Here is a 16,753-nt window from a genome sequence, read left to right on the forward strand (position 1 = left end):
CAAAATGCCCCTAGCACTCCCATTCAAAAGGCCATTTGAACGAAAAACTAAAGTACGGTACATCTTAAAAGTGATGCTTCCATCCTAATTATGCTTTTAAACGAAAGTTTGACTCGGGTACATTCACAAAAAGACCCCAGGTGGCATTTTGGCGCGAGTTACGCTTTAATGTTAGTGTTGCTTACAGATGAAGTCTGATTACTTCTAATGCCAAATCAAAATAATTTAAAATGTTTTGTTACATGCTATTAGGCTAATCTTGCCATTGCAAATGAAAAATGCATTTCTGTATCAAAATCCGGCGCATGTGGGAAATATAACAATTAGCCTATGTCTGACAGCGGAGACGTAGTAAACAAATCAGAACGCAAATTTAAACATCCGCAACGCATATGCTCGAATGCCATCAATGATGATTTATCGTAATGAAAATAAAGTACATTTATATATGTATATATATATATATATATATAATATACCATATAATTATTTATATTTATGGTAGGCCTACAGTGGCTGATATACTTTAAAATAAACCTTTTTTTATTTAAGAGAGACATCCAGAGCTGCATTGCAGCAGGCTTAAATAGCCTAGGCACACTCAGGTGTTCCAGGTTACTCTGACAAGCTCCTGCAGAGTCAAAGACACAGCTGAACAGCAAGACAGCAGGGGTCGTCACAACACCAAATTAGCTTCATATTGTTTTATTTCTCTTCTGCTTAAACATATCACTAGGCCTATTTCCTGCTGAAAACAAGATCCTTGTTCTTTATTATAACCCTCTGGAATATGTTTAGTTATAATGTATTGTACTTTTTTTTTATTGTGACATTTTGGATAATACACTTTTTCACTTTCTTACCTAGAGCAGGGATGTGCACAGGTACGGGCTATTGTTGCCTGGACAACAATCCGTTTGCCCTGATTGGCTGAGCTGCCCCTCTGGAGAGAGCCTAAATAAACATTTTTTTTCTTATTTGTTTTGTTGCTGCATTATATTGATAAGGCCATCATTAGTAAAGTTAAATCAAATTGAATCGCCATAGTCCAATATGTCAAATATGGGAATAAGTTATTTTTTCACCTATTTAACAGTTAGATTTTCAAAATCTGATAACACCAATGTGTTAACCATCCCAAAAACACCCAGGCAGTATCCAAAAGTCCAACGTATTATAAAACAACCCGTTCTCATTCCGAACTCGTAAAATAAGGACGTTTGGACTGGCTGTCAGCGTCTGATGCGACGAAAAAGGCGTCTTTCAGCGTGTTTGTGTAACGCACCGGGGAGAGCAGCAGTTAGAGAGGATTTAGAGAGTAGTATGTAAGGAGGTTGGTTGGGGGGGTTGGATGGGTCAAACACAGGACTTTCACCCAGGAGAGCGGGGTTTGCGTCACGCTTGCTATAGTCGCTTTTTTCTTTCCTCCCGCATGTCACAGAACTGTACGCCCACCCACGACCCTTTCCTAAACCCAACCGTCCCGTAGTTCCTGCGTGTCACAGAACCGTAAGCCCACCCACAACCTTTTCCTTAACATAACTGCGTCAAAAGGGACGGCAATAGTCCCGACCAAGCGCGTTTACTTATAGCGCTAAAGGAGACTTTTAGCGTCAATAAGAACGACAAAGGCACCTGACCAAGCGTCCATATCTTACGAGATGAGTGTGAGAACGTGTTGTATAAAACTACAACTCCCACTAAAGATGCGCCACAGAGCATGTTACGAAGCCGGTAAACTTGTAGTTCTTCCGGGGTGGGTGGACCCATTCAACTCCTGTTTTGTGCTGTCTGCCGTGGATGGGGTTAATGGGAATCATACGTTACATCATTCAAATACAGAAAACAGTATTTTTTTTATTATTGTCTTTTTTATTGTATTAATCCTAACATACAACGTATGACTTCCTGAGATCATGGCCGGTTAGACACGTTACCATGGTGCTCAAATTATTGGAAAAACTTCCCCATGGTTGCTGCTGGTGACAAAATGACTCATTAAATAATATATATATATATTGAAGTGATATTGGCGATACAAAGCTGCCTACTTACTGTCCGATTGCCTGATGTGAATGACCGCATTGCATTGTGGGATATAAATGCACACTGTAATATTTCACTGGTAATAAGATCCAACATAATGGCATACACTTCCTAGGCTTAGAATTACGGTAGGAACCACTAAAAATACAGCAACCTCACCGTCCGCTCCACCCAACAGACAGACACACTTCCTAGGCTTAGAATTATGGTAGGAACCGCTGAAAATAACACTACCTTACCGTCCTCTCCTAAAATAATGGAGTCAACTACAACCCATTGCAGAGCACATTACAGTTCTTCTCTTTAGCACCTCCAGAGGACATTTGTTCCTCAAAACTGTGGCAGAATGTACTTGATGGTACGTATTTGTGACTCTGCAAAAAAGTGGCCAGAGGTACATACACCCCTTGAGACCAGGTTAAAAAACATCAGCATGGCCTCCATCAGGGGCGCAACTACCCAGTGTCACAGGGGTATGCAGCAACAATGTTTCTGAAAAAAAAAGTAGGGGCTCGTTAAATTAGGTTATAGGTAGTAGGTTGTGTGTTTTAGTGGTAGCCACGGCTGGTTTTTCCTTGTTGTGGGAGATGTACCATGTGTTCTATGGATGCATTTGTTTGTTAGGTAATATGTTTGCAGCTAATTCATTGGTGGTTGTTGTTTGTATTGTGGTGACCCTGTTGGGACTCCGTTTTTTGGGGGGTGGGGATGTGTCTTGCTGTCTCTTTTTGACTCTGCAGGAGCTCGTCAGCGTAACCTGGAACACCTGAGTGTGCCCAGGCTATTTAAGCCTGGCTGCAGTGCACCACTTGTCTCTCTGCTCTGGATGTCTCCACAGGCAGACCAAGGTTTGTGTTGGTTTTGTTGTCCTAGGTTTGCATTTTGCTAAGTTAGTTAAGACTTTACAACACCAGCACACACACACACTCACCTCTGTCACCCAGGCACACCCTACGCCACTGACTCCACTGATTTCCACATCCCTTTCTGTATTAGTTAATTTGGTCGAATTTGGCCATCTGAGTCAGAGGCCTGTACTACGAAGCAAGATCAACATGCACTGGATTTATTTCAGTTACCCGGCTTCACCTAACCTAACAACCGCGGTCCCGCATAACCTGTGTCACGACGGTGGTTAAAAATCAACGCAGGGTCTCCCAATCCAGCGACGCGTACATAAAAGAGGCGGGGTTTGCACAGCATGACCAATCACAAAATATATAAAAACATAATTCAAACTGTCGTGTTGGCAACATCCGGCTCAAGAATCTATATCTTTCATAAAGATACCCATCAGGGAATGTTAACGGGGTTGTCAGTCTCTAAATGTTGTAACTTTTATAAGCGCACCTCTCTCTCTCTCTCTTTCTCTGTCTCTCTCTCGGTCTCTCTCTCTCTCTCACTCTCTCTCTCTCTCTCTCTCTCTCTTTCTCTCTCTCTCTCTTTCTCTGTCTCTCTCTGTCTCTCTCTCTCCCTCTCTCTTTCTCTCTCTTTCTCTCTCTCTCTCTCTCTCTCTGTCTCTCTCTCTCACTCTCTCTCTCTCTTTCTCTCTCTCTCTCTTTCTCTCTCTCTCTCTCTCTCTCTCTGTCTCTCTCTCTCACTCTCTCTCTCTCTTTCTCTGTCTCTCTCTCTGTCTCTCTCTCACTCTCTCTCACTCTCTCTGTCTCTCTCTCTCACTCTCTCTCTCTCTTTCTCTGTCTCTCTCTCTCTCTCTCTCTCTCTCTCTCTCTCTCTCTCTCTCTCTCTCTCTCTCTCTCTCTCTCTCTTTCTCTGTCTCTCTCTCTCTCTCTCTCTCCGCCCACTGAGCTCCACCTGATCTTCTAAGAACATTGACGCCGTTATCAGTCGAGTATTGATTGGAGATTTAACTCGGCAACAAGTGACCCAACGTCGTGATACACAAAACCCTGGGTTGAACCTGAAGTTACCTCGGTAACGCCAAATCTTGCTTCGTAGTACAGGCCTCCGGTCATGACAGGTGTGTATTACCCATAATGCAGAAAATGTTTTCAGACTAGGATTAAGTATGAAACATATATGTTGAACACATAGAAATGCATGCATTTTAGAGTCATCAACTGCATGTATATTTTGGCTTTAATTTTTATTTTATTTTGAAGCACATTCAAATTTGTATTCACATTAATGCACATTCTGTTAGTTTTTTTTTGTTCTTCACCTGCTGTCAACAGTATCTAACCTCTATACTACAGAGTATTAATGATGTACTGACATCCCCTGTCATAATTGAAACATGATTGATGAGGTGTCTTCCTTGAACCTGGATCTGTTTTGTCTTTGTTGCACTTCATTTATTTGAAGCCTTTTTTTATCAGAGGTTGTTAAAATAGAGAATTGAACTGAGGACAAAGTCTGGCTGACAGGGAACAGGACGAGTGTCCCGTAAAGGATGACTGCAACAGCCCAGAGACAGAGAGCGATGCCAGGCACAGAGACTTAACAGAGAAGACACTGAATGGAATATTGTGCTAGAGAGAATGAACATATTTGTATGGATGAGACTGAATGTGGGGAATTATGTGAGGGTTTTGAATAGATTCCTCTAAACCAAGACTGCAGTGGGGGAGGATTGGAGGAGCCACAATGATTAGATTTTTCTTGACACTGACTGAACAGTATGGTTGTCTGAGAGCACCTTTTTGTCTATATTCTCCAAATGCAGCTCATGTCATTTCTCTTTATCAGCCAAGAGCTGATGGTGATGGATAATATCATTTGATGGATATGCAGAGACCTCAGCGCTGAGGTGTGGCAGGAGACGTGAATGTGACCCACTCACACAAACCTCCCCACCACGCCGCCAACCTGCTCCACCTTGCCCCCCTTCAATATGCTCTCATTTAAGATAATGAAAGAAGTCTAGAGGGGAAAGCCACTGCAGAGATCACTGATCCACTCTAAGTAAAAACCTATACTCAAGTTAATGTGAATACCCTCAGGGGACGAGGACTTGTAATTGATTAACCACATTACCTGGATAAGAGTTGAACTCTCCAGTATGAGAGCAGCTCAATATGGGCGTCCATGAGCGTTCGGGAGATATAGATAATGAACATTTTATTCACTGCAGCATCTGCTCCGGACTGTGCTGCAGGTGTTTTATGGCATTTCTGGAAATACCGACTCAGTCCACTAGAGGCAGTGTTGAATCAAACATTTCCTCCAGCTCCAAGCTAGGTTGTCACAGCAGTTGGAGCATGAGAAAAGCATCATGGGAATAACACTGCAGCACAGAAGTGGTTCATATGCACTCTTTTCGGAGTGGAGACAGGTGCATGAGCATAATGATCAGCTTTACTGTGCTGAAGAATAAAACCTCTTCATAAGAACACAATGAGCAGAGCTGATGCTGAATGTTGATTCAGTCTTGTTTATTAGGAATTTAAAATGCAATTGAATGCCTTCAAACATTTGGCGCTCATAACCTTTTTGGGTGGTTTACATATTTTCCTGTGAACATTGCATAATCAAAGCTTTGGAGCAAATTTTTCACTCATCACTCTTACGCTTTAAACGTCTTTCTTTCACATCACTGTTGACATAGACACCACAGTGATTAATAAAACTTGTCCTCCTTTGAAGATGCTCATGCAACCATCCTCACTGCTCTGAAACAAGGCTCCACCGTTAGACATGCTCTTTGATCTTCCAATATAACACTAAAAGGCAATGCAGTGGTTTTGAAGCGGAAGACACAGAGACCTGGTGGGAGATACTTTGGCCCGTAAAATCCAATAGAGACGTTTTTACGCTGTCTGAGTTGTAATAAAACTTGTACCGCGGTGTATTCAGAATCTGTATGCGAATGTGGTGTCCATGGGGAGGTTATAATGTGTACTCAGGGTGTCGTCAGAAATGCTGCTTTGAAATACTGAAAATTACCGTGGGTTTTGCAACATTCTACACACAGGTAGGTGTCAAAGAATCAGTTCTTTGAGTATGAAACACCTTTCCTATTGAAATGTGGCTGTAATAAGTTTGTGATTTGCTTCATGAGAAGTGATTCTGCGGTCAGCTTATCACTGTGGCTTCAATGGGTTTCCAATGCTGAGCACCTTTGGCAGCTGTTTTGCATGCCATGTAAATGTCACTCCAGTACACTACATTAGTACAATTTTGAGGAAGTTGTAGTTATATCTATTGTTTTGCTACTTTATGCTTCTACGCTATTTCAGAGACAAATACTCTGCTAAATTTATTTGACAGTTAAAAATACTAGTTGCTTTCCAGATTCATCTTTTGCTTAATAAAACATGATCAATTTATCTAATGTAATTATGATTAAACTGCCCAATAGTCAGTTATATTAATTCAATAATCCAATAATAAAATATGTAATACACAGGTGCCACTCTGCTGCATAATGAGAACTTTTACTTTTTATGAGATTGCTGATAATACTTTTGTACTTTTTCTCCTGCCGAGAGCTAGATGAGAAGATCAATACCACTCTCATGTCTGTTTGTTAAATGTAGAGCTGGAGCCAGTACACAGTTAGCTTAGCTTAGCATAAAGACTGGGAGCACAGGGTAACAGCTAGGCTGGCTCTGTGCAAAGGTAACAAAAAAACGGCCATTTAAATTTTTGTACAGATTAAACAAAAAAGATACAACATAATTAATAATAATTAATTAGTATTTTCTTTACCTTTGGACAGAGCCAGACTACCTGTTTCCCCCAGTTTCCAGTCGTTTTGGGTTAGCTAAGCTAACCGGCTGCTAGCTTCTTTTTTACCATATAGACATGAGAGAGGAATCGATCCTCCTGGAACTCTTGGCAAGATAGCGAAAACATTGTTTTACCAAAGTAAAAAATTTGAGAATCGGAATACTACCATGTGACGGGGCGCATGCCTGCCGTCACGGTAGTGATGCGCTACCTAGTTTAGCTCTCAAAGACGGACTGTAAATGTTGCCTGTTTATTGTGTTAGCGTGTCAATATGCTCTGTTTCAAATCGTCTGTTAAACTAGCCATTCATCAAATTCCCCATAGTAATCCTGTAGTGTTCTTGTGCACAAATTTAACATCTAATACTGCGGTGATTTATAGGCTATAGTCATATCCATCAATGCATCATTCTCTATTGTTTAAAACCATACCGTTTGTCACAAACATAACCATGTATAATAATCACACAACACTTACGTCTTTGTTAACTGCATTGCTGTTTATTTAGTTTAAAAGGTAACAGTATAACATGTAGTCTTTGTGGCTAACCGGCGTCTGCTCTCTTTCATTGATAAAGGAAAGTTTGCCGTGATCGGGGAGTTTAAATGACGTTTGTACATCCGGGGTAACAGGAAGTGACCGGAATTAGGAGTAATTATTTTATTGTCCGTCAAGTTATCTTGTGGCTTAATGCAATGTTTTTGTGAGTCAGGTAAATAATCTTCTGTAAATTTCTAGCTTATTAGATCTAATAATTTTGGCTGTTTGTAGCTTTTAATGTCTGCTCACCTTAGCCACCCCTGTATGTTAGTTTTAGTTGGTATGTTCCAATTCCAGGGGCGCGCTACAGGTGTTTATAGACTGGCAGTTTCAGTTGTTGTGGGAGCGAGAGGGGTGAGGACGTAAGTCTGTGGAAGGCTCAGGTGACTAGTTTGAAAAGTCAACTTATATACAGCTGTATCTCTGTATCATTTATCAATTTTTGACTCTCATGTCAATTTATTTTATTTTTTGGTGAAAGTATCTTTTTTCTTTTTAATTTTGGTTTTGTTAATTGTTTGTTTTGCCTGTGGGCCTTAATTGGGACAATTATAATAAAAGCCCATCATTTCAACATCCTCTTTGACTCATCCTGAGTGTCAATATCTGCTCACGACTACTCTACAACATCTACCTTCAACATACCACCACTGTGTTTTAGCAACAGCTACTTGCATGACACTGTATCTCCTATAAACAAAATGAGCATAGCTGAATATAAGTTTGATAAAGAGAGATTCTATTCATCAAGTGGCACTAAAGCCTGGCTTATTAATCTTTTTTAGAAAGGAACTGCTAAACCAGTCAATAAACTAGGAATTCAACCAACAAATTAGGTACTGGTGCACAAACCAATACAAAGTTTACATTTCAAGGCCAGACCCGTGGACATAATGTGTAAGGGATTTTTATTTCTTTTGACAGCATGTCCACAAAGGGCAGCTTTGAATACAACAGAGAACATCAAGGTGACGAAATGTTTGACATTTTTCAGCAGGAGTGAGTTTATGTTGCAAATGCACATCTATTCACACCCACTGTAAATCAAATTTTAGCATTCATATGTTGCATTTGAGTATGCAAAAGCTGACCTGTATACCTGTGAAGCTGTTGATGTTGTTGGGTTATGTTGTCATGCTGCAGTGTTATGACAGTGCCAGATGAACTTTTGTCCACCAATTCCCTGGTTGGTTTTTAAGCTTGGCCACGGACCGTGCCCTTTTTTTATGGGCTTGTAGATTGCTGGGAAACACATCAATCTCCTGTGGGTGCGATGCTGTATGTCTTCCCCCTCCGTGCCATGTGACCCCATTGCCCTTCTTCTAGTGTCCACTGGGTTGCTCATGTCTGGTTCCTGAACCTCCGCTGCCCTGGTTATTAAAGAGCACTGGGCGATATCCACCCTCATCTTTCTTTCTCTCTCCATCCGCCCTCACTCACTTTGTTTCTGCCTCTTCCTCCCTCAATTTCTCTATTTCTCTGTTCATTCACCTAGAATAGCACTGGAGATTGCTGTTGTTCTATTCCTGTACCACTGCTGCTATCTCATCCTGTTGAACAGAAATTCCAATATTCATCAGTGACACACCTACACTACAGCAAAACCTGTATGACAATTACCAATGGGAGGTTTTATTAATTGAAATGTATTTATAATCCTCATCAGTAATCATGGTCTCGTTCCTTTGTTCTTGTTCCATCAATCACAGCAGAGTATGGCAGGCTGGCCCACAGGTAAAGAGGTTGACTAATTAATGAGTGAGAGGTTGCTTGTATATTCCAGACATGTGCTCCAGCAATGAACTCGAGTAAAGCAGATTGTTCTCTCTGTGGTGTTTTTCCTCAGGTAGGTGAATTCAGGATGACGCTCACAAATGTTTCCAGGACGAGCCGGGATCCAGTGTTCTACTAGCTTCCTCTGTTCCTGTCTTGATAGGCAATAGAAAGAGAATGCACACTGTTAACAATTTAATTAGCCCACATCCACCCAATAATTCTATAGCTCTGTTGAATATTCAATCTCTTACCAACAACGGAACACTGGCTAAAAAATTGTAACCGTGCACCAGTTGTCATTGAGTCAGCACCTCCAAACTTTAATTTTATGAATGTTTCTCAACCGTAAAGGAAAGGTGGTGTTTAAACACTCATTTCAATTCAAGCTGTAATTATGAGGTGATTTTGCCTCATTTGATTATCTTTGCACTGTATTCAAAAGGCACACCAAATATCCTGCTGTCAACAATTTTCCGACCCCCAAGATCCTTTACAAACTTCGCTGACAACTACACTGAGCTGCTATTGACTATCTTGTCATAACTGGCAATTTTTACATTCACATTGATAATCCCAAAGACAAAACTGCTAGGGAATTTTGAAAGTGTGATGCGGCATGTGAAAGGGCCCAAACCTAACCAAGGGAACACAATGGATTTGATTATTAGCAAGGGTGTTGCTTTATGTGTTTTCTTGATATCCTGGGTGATGAGTTTCTTTATCTGTCAATAAGTGTAATGAGTTAGCATCTTTTTCTCTAAATTGACTGGCCATGAATTCTTCCATGTCAAACACCAGACCACTGCTGCAACCGCACAATTTGGCTAGATTGTCAACATTTAATGCTATCAATACTAACATTCTGGAGGATATATTGAAGCCTCTTGACTCAAGTTTTGACACTCTGTCAATTAGCTTTTTTTATTTATTAAAAATGTTTTCAGTTTCTTCTAAACGGATATGCTGAAAATTGTCAATGCTGACTATCAGTGATTATGGCCCCTTAGACTAAAATAAATGAAGACAAGACAGAAATCATTGTATTTAGCTACAAATAGATAAGAATAAAAGTTATTGCTCAACTTGATTCAAGAGCTGTTAAGATGAAAACCCAAGTTAGAAATTGTGATGTTTTAATAGAGTCAGATCTGCGCTTCAGCAGCTACATCAAGACAATCATTTAGAGAAACTCATTTATGCAGAGTCTCTTGTCTGGTCTTCCTCAAAAGACAACTCCAGCTCATTCAGAACACTTTTTCCAGAGTTCTAACAAGAACAAAGAGGAATGAGCACATTACTGAAATGTTTACACTGGCTTCCAGTTACTTATGTAATAGCTTTTTAAGTGCTACTACTTTATAAATCTATAAATCTAATTTTATTTTATCTTAATTATTTTAGTCAGTTTTATAATGCTTATGGCTTTTGAATGTCAGTCTTATGCTTTTCTGTGCCTATGCAAAGCCCTTTTAATTGCCTCTGTGCTTGACATGTGCTATATAAATAAAGCTGCCTTCCCTTGCCTTTATCTGTCAACTGCTCCAGGTAAAAAATACAACAATTTCAATTCAATTCAATTCAATTTTATTTATAGTATCAAATCATAACAAGAGTTATCTCGAGACACTTTACAGATAGAGTAGGTCTAGACCACACTCTATAAAGCCCCAACAATTCCAATAGTTCCCCCAAGAGCAAGCATTAGCAGTGGCTATTGCGACAGTGGCGAGGAAAAACTCCCTTTTAGGAAGAAACCTCGGCAGACCCAGACTCTTGGTGGGCGGTGTCTGACGGTTGGGGTTATGACAGTACGGGATGTAGCGTGGCACAGCAGAGCATGGGTGGACGCAGCAGGACGTAGCCGGGCATTGCAGGGAATCGCAGAGCGTAGCAGGGTGTAGCAGGTCCATAGCCACAGCTGCACCCAAGACCCAGGTCTTGGTGTCACCCTAATCCGAGGTGATGTTCTGGGCGAAGAAGAAACATAAGGACTCCGGGGAGTAAACTCCCCAGAGCTAGGTGAGTAACAAGCACTTCTGGGACAGGATGTGCATAAAAGGAAACAAAATGTGTTTGAAGGGATGGTTAATTTATTGACCTAATGATAACAATATAAAAATATGGAATACTATTTTAAAGCGTCTCAATATTTTGATATTAACAATGGATCACAAGATTCCTTGTGAAAGAAGTGGCTTGCAGTGATAATAATAATGATATATTAATGATACATAATGAGATATTTTCACCTAACTCTGCAGTTCCACTTCATCAGGTGTATATAAGACACTGCTTTTTATGATTTGTCATATCATCTTGTTTCTGCAACCCTCAAAAATTAATTATGGTTTAAGTGATCTATTGAAAAGTTAAGGTACATATTAATAAAGAACTTTTTTTTGTGATCCAGGACATAGTACAGCCAGATTGATACATTTGTGAGACACCTACTGTATGATACCACATTTTCTGTAACTAAGTCAAAGACCTGACATGTAAATATATTGGGGTGTGTATTTATGTATGTTTCTATGAAACTCATGCACAGAGAAAAATGTAACATGCAAATTAGTCTAGCATCCAAGGAACCAGGTCAGCAGCATCCTCTCAGACAGAGGTGGCAGAAACCTCCACTTCAGTACCATCATGAGTTGTTAAAACACTTTTATAGCACTCTGATTTACTAATGACAAAGGACAACATTTGGGAATTATGTAGCCTTTTACTTACTTTACTTATATTTTGCTGTCTACTTAATGTTACATTTTTTACTTAGTGCTCAAACTGTTGCCCACACTGCCAATGTGTCAGTGCAAAGTTTTGTCATTTTCTCATTTAGTGTCTCATTTGCTTACAAACTGTTGATTGCTATGTCATGAAAGTCCCTATTACTGTTATTTCATCCTGAAAGCTGTTGGCATTTGGGGATGTTTAAAGTTTATTGCCAGGCTTAACATGGTGTACTAATGAGCAGCTTGGTAAGTGTGATGAGCTGGAACAGTTGATCCATAGAAAACAGTGTGTGGCTGTGGTTTACAGTGTTGCTGTGCTCATGTCAGCATGATCTTGCTCAGACACTCGGGCCTTAAAAAACATTTCAGGTGATCTAATAACAGACAAAAAAAGGGTGCAGACACACCCAGAATGCAGTGAAAATCCGATCACCCAAACACATCGGGAGACGAGTGTGACCTCATTGTTAGTGTAGTGTGAATACACAGTATATGCGTTTTATGTTTTATTAGGCTACTTCTGCTGTCTGCTTGCTGATAATATGCGCTTTTAAAATCATCCAAGTGTTGGTAGCAGGATTGTATGCTTTGTAAAATCCTCCCTTTTATGTGCACGGGTGCAGTTTTCTTTACGCATCCTAGCTCTACCAAAGCACCATTAATAAGAAAAAGTACCTTAAACCATCAGCGGTGCTCATTCAGCTCATCGGGCAAACTGCTTCCCTCCTAACCCCCTGACGTTTTGTTGAATGGAGCAGCTTTTGATTTTATAATGGCCTTAGTGTCACCAGCGTCAGATTAAGCAAAATATTGCTCAAACTAGGCCGTTGGCAAACCTGCTGCTCTTCGGAGCAGTGTCTCTCTCTCTCAGTCAGTACCTTTTAATGAAGATCCTTCTATCCTAATAGAGTTCTCTTGTACTCCCATCAATTCAACTGCTCTTAACCCCTCCTCCCTATTCTACCCCCTCTCTCAGTCTCTCTATTTTACTCTTCTACTGTTTTAATTGCTTGAAGGTCATTGACAATAATGTGACAACTTATTAGAAACCCCATCTGATGCCACTGATTTTCTACTTCACTTTGCCACAGCGCTTGGTTTCCAGGCAATTACTGAGCATGCTATTTATTAATTTCACGGTTCACAGAGCATCACATGCTATAAATAGTGAAGGATGATAGCTCAGTCATTCACGATGTCGGTGGCTCTTATCGATTTTGAGTGAGATGCTCTGGTGGGATGGAGCCTTCATCTTTTGGGCCTTAAATACTGAAAAGTGGAAATGCACAGTGTGAGAAAGAAACAATTGCAGACATGGCAGTTCACATCAGCACATAAGAACCTGTTAAAATGCCCATTTTGCTGCTACATGCTTTAAAAATGTCATGATTGTAATTACACAGGAGAAAAAGAAAAATCTAACGGTCTGCCCTTTCTATTTCCACAGGAATCCATTTATCTCCAAAGATAGCTGACATGCCTATACAAGTGTTACACAGTACTAACAGTACAAGTGCTGAGACGAATTATGTGTTGTTTCCTCGAAGCAAGACAAGAGAGAAGCAGCTCTCCAGTTTGCCATGCTGTTCTTCGGAAATACTCTCTCCGTGCTAAAGTAATGTGTCTCTGTGTTACAGGAACCATTTAACCTGTCAAGGCAAGAGTGTGGTGTGTGTTTGGAAACAATCCAAAGAATTAAGGAGAGACAAAACCTCAGCCAAGAAGTGTGACTCAGACATATTTTGCTAAACAACAAAATGGTCCATCCCTTCCCACAAAAAAACAAAGAAAAACAATCCAGTCTTTTTTAGACATTCAAACACCAGTCCAAATTGATTTTTCGTTTTTTAAACCGTTTTGTCTTTTGAATTAGCAAGCCACATAAATAAACATATTTGTTTCCCCTCAAATGCCTCTGCCACACAGCCTCCAGCTTTCTCTTTTCAAATCTCACTTCACATGAGTGGCTCTCTCACATCCCACCAGAAGATGTGAAAAAGGCAAGGGAACATACACAAGACTTTGACCTTTAAAGTCAACAGCATAAATGTTGACTCTGGCTGTCACTGTTGTCTTGTTATCATTGCTGCTCCACAACACGGAAACCACAAATGACTCCCTATTCACACTGATGTATGGGTTTGACCACCTAAGAGCATCAAGCTTATATATTCATAAAAGCAGCCAAGGATGCTTGTGAATAACCAAAGAAAATCAGAAATTAAGCCAGTAAAAGATTTATTGTTCAAGTTTTTTTTTTTTGCATGTCTCTCCAATCAGGATACAGGTTTTATTATCATGGCATCCAGGTACAGTGTAGCACATTGTGGTGTAAATCAAGCCTATGAGCACTTAGTGTTGACAGTGTGTTGGGAGACACTTGCTTCAAAATCCCACTTTAATGGCTTTCTATATGAGGCTATATATCTGTGGTGTTAAGTCCTGCTTGAGGGCATATGTGTGCAAGGTTTCCTGTGTGTTTTCATCACATAGCTCCAGCTGTAAAGGCCTCCCTGCCAGAGGCTTTCCTGATTGAGAAGGCGGCTCCTTTTTACGGTCCGGAGCGCTCTGAACTTTACGAGAGTGACAGCGGTCCTTCCGTCCCGAAGCTCCCAGCTGAAATATAATGTTTGTTTATCTCTGGAGAGAATTTATTCTGCTGATTCATTGGCTGGCACTCCTGCAACGGCTGAAAGAATTCGATTTTCTCTTTATTTATCCGCTTCATTTTTCCTCTTGTGGAAGACTAGTCTCTTGTGTGATACCACAGGAAAACTTCCTTCCTCCTCGCCGTGGTCCCCTGTGAAATGAGATTAGAGAGAGGAGGGAAAACAAGAGATAGAGGACAAGGGACATAATAGAGTTGTTATTCATTGTAATCGTCCTTCTCCCATTGTTGCTTTTTGCTTCCACCTTCAAAGTAGGCTATTTAATTTAATAAACATGTCAATGTAGCAATTCATCAGTGATCATATTTGAACAACAGAACAGTTAAAAGTGTTTTTAGCAGACCACTTTAGACTTTTAGGACTGTAACTAAATATATTTACCTATGCTTTACAAAAGGACAAAAATATGTTACTGGCAAAGGGTTGAAGCATATAATTCAGATGGATTGTCCAATATATTACAATTACAGAGCTGGTAACAGGCATAGCCAAACCCTACTACCATGAACGATCTATTCCAACTTATTATGGAGGTTTATGATTTGAGACGGATATGACTTGATGTGGTCTCACATTCATTAAAAATGACATTGAGAAATGATATACCGCACACATAAAATGTGTGTGTGTGTGTGTGCGTGCGTGCGCGCGTGCGCGCGCATGTAAATTGTGCGCATGCCTCTCAGGCAGTGTGGGTCATCTGTGCTGAATGGCCGAGTTGGCTGAGTTAGCCTATCTGTGAAGTGGCTTACAGACCTGTGAAATAAAATAAGTAAAGGATACTAAAGCAGGTGGCATGCTGCGATTTACCATGCAAACACACTTCAAACACAGGCTTCTCTAAATCCCTCTGTCTGAGTTCTGTTGACAAAAGGATGCGGATGGAGTCGGAATGTACAATCGATACCCACGCCACCACCCCCGCCTGCTTTTCTGAAATGGTTTGGTTCATCGGTAGGACAAGCCTAAACCGCTGGTGTCAGGGCTGCAGGGGAGAACATGACACACCTTTGCCATTTTCTGACTCTTTCTGCAGTTTTTCACGCATCCGATGTGCAATCAGCATGATGTGTGACCGGTTAGCATCACGTGTCACATGGACAGCCCTTGAACCCCAGGGAAGAGATCCCTTGCATGACACGCTACTCTGGAAACATGAGATCACATGGACGTTACATGTACTGTAGGTCACATGCATGTCTCTTGCATTGGTTCAACTATAGCAGAAACCAAAGGAAACCAAAGGACTGCATTATTGAGGACGAGCCAGACTGAGGCTTTTAATTTGTACTGGATCAGACTGAGCACATTATTTTTTGTACAATTCACTGTTGGTTTCAGGCAGATTTTCTTTTAACCTGCCCACACATGCACACATACATTCAATCAGGAGAGACTCCGTTGCAGATATGCAAACATTTATTAATAAGCTATAACCAAGTAAGTACAAACATATTTTTTGGAGATTAGACTCCATTGTAAAGGGGTATCTATACAATTCTAATGTTTAGGAAAACCAAACATATCCCCCAATGGAATCTAGACACTGGTGGTGGTGAGAAAAATCTGTAGACATAAAACGAGCCGTCAGCCGGGAGAAGACCGAGAACACCATGTCTAAAATGCCTGGAGGTAGAAGGGGAGGAGGCGGGTCGCACTCTCGTCTGAAAATACAACTGACAGAAGCAGGAGAGAGAACGATTTAAAACATGGTAGTCATGCTGTGATTGGTTAGAACATACATGCCCGATTCTAATTGGTATACAGAACCGTAACACCCACTGCCCAGCTGATCAGTTAAAGAGAAGAGAGATAACGTAATTGAAGTCTCCCTGACAGAATTTACGCTGAGCTACATTTCAATCAGGAGAGACTCCGTTGCAGATATGCAAACATTTATTAATAAGCTATAACCAAGTAAGTACAAACATATTTTTTGGAGATTAGACTCCATTGTAAAGGGGTATCTATACAATTCTAATGTTTAGGAAAACCAAACATATCCCCCAAAACTTGAAAAGAATTTAAGTGATTAAATGACAAGAATATACGTACCTTAAAGCTGCCACAAATCTGTATGGTGATACAAACAGGAATGTGTTAAATAATCAGTGAATAAATAGAGTAATAAACCCAACTGAACCATAATTCGTAATAAGTCACGCCCCAAAAGGCATATGAAACAATATGTTGTTGCAAAACAAAACCTCGGCAATTCAGGCCGGAACAAACAAAACTTCTGCAGATATAAAAACAAAAATACATATCAGCAATTCAGGCTGAACACAAAACCTCGGCAA

The sequence above is a fragment of the Sander lucioperca genome, chromosome 1 (assembly GCF_008315115.2).
Source record: "Sander lucioperca isolate FBNREF2018 chromosome 1, SLUC_FBN_1.2, whole genome shotgun sequence".
In the NCBI taxonomy this organism is placed as follows: domain Eukaryota; kingdom Metazoa; phylum Chordata; class Actinopteri; order Perciformes; family Percidae; genus Sander; species Sander lucioperca.